The following is a 7,419-nucleotide window of genomic DNA, read 5'->3' on the forward strand; positions in this document are numbered from 1 at the left end:
CAATGTATTGTTTCATTCGAGTTGCACAATCCCTAACAGACTCAGCATGTTTCTATTTAAAGCTATAGATTTGAGCTACCACATTATGTTTGATCCCCTTTTTGGAACAAGTAGATACAAATCCCTGAGCTAATGTGTTCAAGTCCATGATTGACCTTGGTGGAATGTTTTGGAACCATATCAAAGCTTTTCCTTCTAATGTCATTCCAAACTCCTCAAATTGAGTGTGGAAATCGATATACGCTCTGCTCTTAGCACTTGCTTAAAGCTTGCTAAGTGGTCGTATGGATCCCTTGATCCACTGTATTTTCTGACCCATTTTTGAAAATCAGCTGGTCTGATGCGTCTGTTTGGTTCAACTCTAGGTCTTCTGGGAGTTGGTCCTGTTTCGAGTCCTCAACCAGCCTGTTGGAATTAGTGACTCATGTAACCCTGGACTCGCCTTAGTGTCACCCGGTTTTCTACGTTATGAGGTGGTTTCTGGTTTCTTCACATTACTCTTAGATGACTCTCAGGGTGTTCATCCCTTGGAATTGTTTCTGGTCCTTGCTTTAATATCCAATCCCGGATGGAATACCCTTGGTATTTGGTTTGTTCTACCTCCTCAAGAGTCATCATAACAAAGTTGTTGTTATAAAAATCCCTAAACAAGTAGGTTGGTAGGTCTGCTGACCCCTTATCTTTGATCTTGAAGATATAGATGATTTTCATCGCCGTTAATTGTCCTAGTTTGGCATAAGAAGTCCACAAAAGATCTTTTATGTTTCTATCTTCCCAACAATAGACTCTGATCCTAGGATTATCTGTACTAAGCCGTTTCGAAGGCTTCAAGTCTACTTGATCGTATTCCTTGAATTCTAAAGTTAGTGGTCCTTCTTTTGCTGACATATATGGGATTATGGTGTTTACTTCTAACCCCCATTTGTCTACCACGTCAGGGTTTTTGACCTGTAAATACTGAGTTCCGTTTCAATCCATGTACATTTTTCCTTGTTTGTTTGCCCTAACCTCTTCTTTTAAGTCAATACCATGGTCATCATTGTGAATAGCATACTCCTCGTTAGGGTCCAAGTAAATCTAGGCTCCATGACGGTTAGTCTTGTATAATAGTATATACCTATAGCGCACTATCGTTCCGGTTTCTGAGTGAGTCGAGTAAGAAGACATTTTGGATGTTGAATTTGAAAAAGTGTCTGAGACTTCTTCAAGAATTGTGTGCAAGGAATTGCCTTGATTCACGCTTTCTTTGGTAGATACTCTACTGGAAGTTTCTCCGAGTATGCCCTGATTTCCTAGTACACGACTAGATCTAAGGTTTATATAGACTTATGAAGCCCTGGATAGAGTACTCACCTTTGGATTCACTTGTGGTCAATTTCCACTCGATTCAATTGTAACTTTTTGTCAAGCCATGGATTCCTCGTCTGCAACCTGATTCCTGTACAAACTTGACCGAGTTAGCTATTCTTCTATAAAGACAATAGAGTTTTTGCTAACTCTTATAATTGGTCTTTGAGTATCACTTCAAATATGAGAGTCAAAATTTGACTTTCAAATTTGACTTTAGCAAAAATTCAAAGGTTTGATCTGCAACCTGAAAACTAAGTGTACATGTATCAATTTTGATCCGATTGAACCCAAAATTGCCGTGTAGCTTTATATTATGTTGGTCTATCACTGAATAAGTTCAAAAGTCAAATTTTATGTCTCTCGATAACAGGAGTAAATAATCACAATTATTTACTTTTGTCAATTTTTTGCACTTTTTTGATAGGTTTAGCAAGTATACAACTTGTTAGACTCCCTGGACAAGTTTCAACAAGTTTGGACAAAATCTGATCAATTTTATCAAGTGTTTGGTGCCCGCAGACTCCGACTTCAAGAATCTGGATTAAGTCTCACTTTTGGGATCCAAATTTCACCAAAATTGATTTGTGAGGTCTACTTGATATGCTTGAGGGCCTTGTAATGCACTTAAATTTGCAAAATCATCAAGTTTTGAAGCAGATGTAAATAATCATGATTATTTACTCCAACTATATTTTTGCAAGTTTTTGCCCCAACCTCCTTACGTTAAGGTCACTAGCTAATTTTCATCAAGTTTGGACAATTTTTGGTTAAATGGTCATCAGTTATCTGTCCGCAGACTAACTTTGTAATTTTAGTCACAAATTTCACTCCAGTGGTCCAAATCTTACCAAATTGGTTTGTGGGCTTATTACAACATGGTGAAGCTAGTGGTATGCAGACTTGGTCACAAAAGTTGAAAAATAGGGTAGATGTAAATAATCGTGATTATTTACTTCTGACAAATTTTTACAAATTTTTGGTCAATTGAGCATATACACATGTTTATCACATCAACATAAGCCTATGAATCAAATTTCAACAAGTTTGGATAAATTTTTCCCCAATTTATACTTAAAATTCAAAAAGTCAATACAAACTTTAGTTTTTTGTCAGTTTAGTGATCCAAATCTCTTGGGCCTTTACAAAAGTTGTTTGTACACATGCAATGAGTCAATGGTATGAACCTTGGCCAATTTAGAGCAGAAAGTTAATAATCGCAATTATTAACTTTAGGCTTAAAATGAGCACTTTTTTGCAATTTTCTCAAGGATAGTCTTTATATGATGTATTTTAAGCCTATGAATCAAGTCAAAACTTAATTTGGCTTAAAATGTCAAGAAAAAGTAAATAGTCTGAGTTTTGGCCAACTCTTGAAATTTTTACCTCAAAGTGTCTTTGAGCTTACCAATTGGTTTAGACAACTCTTGGGCTTACTCTCCAGTCGGATTAAGTGGATTCGAGTCTTTTTTCTAGCCGTAGACCTAAAATTTTGCAACTTCCAATAACAACTCACACTTGATTCTTTCAGAGAGAGCAATGTTCTGAAATCCACCTCAGATTCTACTTACCCTACTCCTAGATACTCATGCAATGGGGTTGTGGAAAGTGTCCACAAACACTTGTTTTATTGTGTTTTTTAATGTTTTTTAGAGCCTTGATCTTAAGACTTGTTTTGTCTACCAGTAATTCTCCAAATCCTAATCTAAATCTACAATCCTACAGTCCTAAAGGTACTCAGCAAGTATGATTTTTCTCCAAGCTACCTCTACACAACAAAAGACTACAATCTTAAGCTATGCGGTTTCTAAAAGAAAGTTTTCAACTCTAGGTGAACATAGAGGAAGTTAAAGGACAACTACACAAGACGCTTGTGTTTTTCCTTAGTTTCGATCTCTTCGATCCCCGGCAACGGTGCCAATGTGGGACGCATGTCTAACCTCACCATCCTATCTTATTGCAGTATTAGCGAGAACCACAATTAATTTGTCAAACCATGGGAAGAAGCTAACTGGACTAGTGCATAGAGGCTAGAAGAGGTTGTCAATCTCTCAGAAAACAACTAACAACTTGCATCTAACTCAAGCTACACCCAAGTGACTGAAATCACCAAAATCCAATCGCTCATCGGCAGCAAATCACATCCATTACAGCATCAAATGACATCCAAACATAATGAAACTTCTAAGACAACTTTATAAGACCTAAACACACATGCTTATGGTCTCAAATCCCACTTTAGGTCAAGTTCCAAAATCGCAATTATTAACAACAGTGGATTTTTGACCTAGTCGTTTTCGACCCAGAATGCATCTAAATTCTTAGAAATGATGCCCCAATGCCCCGCCTATGCTTAGTTTTTGATTTAAATGTTAATTCCTAGTTTTGATGAAATTAGGCCGCGGGTCGGTGACGCCAAAAGCTACGAAATACTGTGAATGACTTACGTCAATGTGTAGAGCTCTTACCTGCTGTTGCAATGCAACAAACACAATCGCAATGCGACAACCGAAAAGGGAGTAGGAAGCGCGAAAAGGAGAGAAGTGAGTGCCGTTAGCTCACGCTGTGTATTTCTTATCCAAAAAACTTATAAAAAACTTACAAAAATTGGCTTTTATACCTTAGCCAAGGTTTTTGGGTGGTCAAAACTAATAATCTAGAGTTCTACCAAAGCTGGGTGATGACTAGATGATACAATCTGGAAGCTTGTAGCCCCGGCTCATTAATTACAGAGTTTATCCGAGAAAGTAGGAGTTACAATATCCCCGATTCATCAAGATAATAATTTTTTTACAAAGAGAATTCCAAGAAATGGTGTCTATGTTAGCTTGCTACTAGCAGTTGTCTATCTCTAGGTCTTGTTCCTCTCTCTTTATCTGAGTGGTTTTACACACTATGGATTCATCTTCATTGTCCCCTAAGTAGAGGGTAGTGTTCTCAGAGTCATTGGTTTAGATATTCCTGATGCTTAAAATCCACAATCCCCATACAAGGATTGGATATAATTGTCCATATCAAGAGGTAAATGGTCTAACCAAACTTCCTCTATAGGAGCCGAATTCAAGGTTATGCTCCCATCATTAATCTCCCTTACTTTTTCTCATAAATGTCTTGGCCAGTCTTCTTCCACAAATGGAATTCCATCTAAAGCGTCTTCACTGTATGGCTCTTTAGTTTCAAGGTGGGGTTCTACCACCACTTTGGATTTCTCTTACTGGTTTCTACCACAAGCTCCTTAGGCTTGCTAAACTCTCAAGCTTGGGGTTTTGTTTTTCCAGCATCTCTTGAGTAATTCTTACCAAATTTTGATAAGCTTCAAGCTTAGCTGCTTTCATATCTGGAGAAGGACAGTTTTTCCATTTGTTTTCCATGTTTTGGCCTGCTTTAAGTCCTACTTGGTAAGCTTCCAAGGTGCATTAATAGGCTCAAAAATTTTATCTACCAAAATTGATCCTCCAGATGTCATTGTGGTTTTTTTAATTTCACTTCCTGTTTCTTTCACGTTTTTCTGGAATATTTTTCGGCTTTCTCCTCAATTTCAACCCTTTGTTTCTATTTCCTCATCTCATACCTTTGACTTCTTATTTTCTTGGTCTTTTTGAGAGGAAATTTTAGTGTTCTCTGATTCATCATAGGAGTTATGTTTCTTTTTCTTAGCCCGGGCTCTAGTGATCACTTTGATTGGAACAATAGGTTCACTCTCTGATGAGCTACTAGTTATCACTTGGACTACATTCACTATTGTTTTTTCCTTGTTTAAAGGACTTTTTGGACAGTCTTCAGGGAAGTGTCCCCCTTTTTTGCAACATTGTGTACAAAGAGCTTCAACTGGTTTAATGTTCTTGTCTAGTTCTGGGCATTCATTTTTTCAATGATCATCTGCACCACAATAATGACAGTTTCCAGTCCTTGGCTTAATCATGGGTCTTACCATAGGAGGTCTAACACCTTGATTAGCTACATAGTACATTGGTGTAAGCTCTGGTGTAGCATAAGTCACAAGTTCTTCCATTGAAGGTGGGTGTGAATTATACCACTCCCCTTCTACCATTATTGTAGATGGACTAGGCTCAACATAAGGGGTAACATGCACTAATGCTTGTTTATCTATGACTCCTTCTGAATGCATGCATGTTATAGGCACTGCATTATGTCCAGGATATGGATATTGTTGAACCAGCACTGGTTGTGCTCTTTCCATACCCATCGATGGTCTTTGTACTGGGGCCATATTAGGCTGATATTTATACATGGGTTGTCCTTGTGGCCTCATGGGCACATATTGAACATTTCTGTCGTACTTTGGTTGATAATAGCACTCATTGGTCTCATGGTTGGTCCATTTATCCTCGATAGCACACCATTTTTGTGGCCTAATTGATTGTCCCTATTGAGACATCCTTTGCCCTGGTCCCCTCATAGGTACTTTTTGCATGTTATTCATCATTTCGTTCATCCTTTTGAGCATATATTTGATGCATGTTAGTGGTGCTGCAATAGACAGCTGGTCCCACTTGTGTTGGTTTTGAGGATGCTATTTACTCACTCTGAGTATCCTTAGGGATATATTCGTCATTGAGAATATCACAATTGTCTCCCAAGTCAATCGTATTTGATACACACTCTTCTAGGGTCATATACTTCTTGCTATACAGTATAGCATGAAGTTCTTTGTTCAACAATCCTTCCAGAAACAATGACACTAGTCTTTCTTCTGCAGGTATTTCTAGTTTTGGGCATCTTGCAATATATTGTTTCATTCTAGTTGCACAATCCCTAACAGACTCACCTTGTTTTTGTTTGAAGCTATAGATTTGAGCTACCATATTATGTTTGATCCCAGTTTTGAAACATGCAGCTACAAATTCCTGAGCTAATGTATTTAAGTCCATGATTGATCTTGGTGGAATGTTTTGGAACTATGTCAATGATTTTCCTTCTAATGTCATTCCAAATCCCTCAAATTGAGTGTGGGAATCAAATATGCATTTTGCTCTTAGCACTTGCTTAAAGCTTGCTAAGTGGTCATATGGATCCCCAGATGCACTGCATTTTCTGACCCATTTTTGAAAATCAGTTGGTTTGAGATGTCTATTTGGTTTGACTCCAACTCTTCTCAAAACTGGTCTTGTCTCGAGTCCTTCAAACCAATCTGTTGGAAATAGGGACTCGCGTAGCCTTGGACTGGCTTATGCGTCACCCGGTTTTCTTTGTGATGAGGTAGGTTCGGGTTTTTTAACATTTCTCCCAAAAGATCTCTCATGGAGTTCCTCTCTTGGAATAGTTTCTGGTCCTTGGCCCAATATCCAGTCTCTTATAGAGTACCCTTGGTATTTGGTCTGTTCTACCTCCTCAGGACTCATCATAACAAAGTTATTGTTATAAAAATCCCTACAGAGGTAAGTTGGTAGATCTGTTGAACCCTTGTCTTTGATTTTGAAGATAGAGATGATTTTCATGGGTGTTAACTGCCTTGATTTGGCATGAGAGATCCACAAAAGATCCTTGACGTTCCTATCCTCCCAACAATAGACTATGATCCTAGGATTATCCGTGCTAAGCCGTTTCAAAGTTTTCATATCGACTTGATATTATCCCTCGAATTCTAAAGTTGATGGACCTTATTTTGCTGCCATATCCAGAATGAGTGTATTAAATACTGAGTCTCGTTTTTATCTATACACATTTTTCCTTGCTTGTTTGCCCTTAATTCCGCTTCAAACTCTATGTCATGGTCATCAATGCGAATGGCATACTCTTCATTAGGATCCAGGTAAACCTGAGCACCATGGCCATTAGTCTTATAAAAGGTGAGTATGTGCTTATATCGCACTGTCTTTCGGTTCCTGAATGAGTTGAATAGGAAATTTTAGATGTTGAGTCTGAATAAGTATCTGAGATTTTTTTAAAGATAGTGTCCAAGTGGTCACCTTGATTCACACTCTCTTCGATGGATACTCTACTAGCGGTCTCTCCAAATATGCCTTGATTTGCTAGTATACGACCATATCTAAGATTCATATAGACTGGTTAAGCCCTAGAAAGAGTACTTACCGTTGGATTGACTTGTTA

Source organism: Adiantum capillus-veneris, chromosome 6 (genome assembly GCF_014529385.1).
Source record: "Adiantum capillus-veneris isolate H3 chromosome 6, ASM1452938v2, whole genome shotgun sequence".
NCBI classification, from domain to species: domain Eukaryota; kingdom Viridiplantae; phylum Streptophyta; class Polypodiopsida; order Polypodiales; family Pteridaceae; genus Adiantum; species Adiantum capillus-veneris.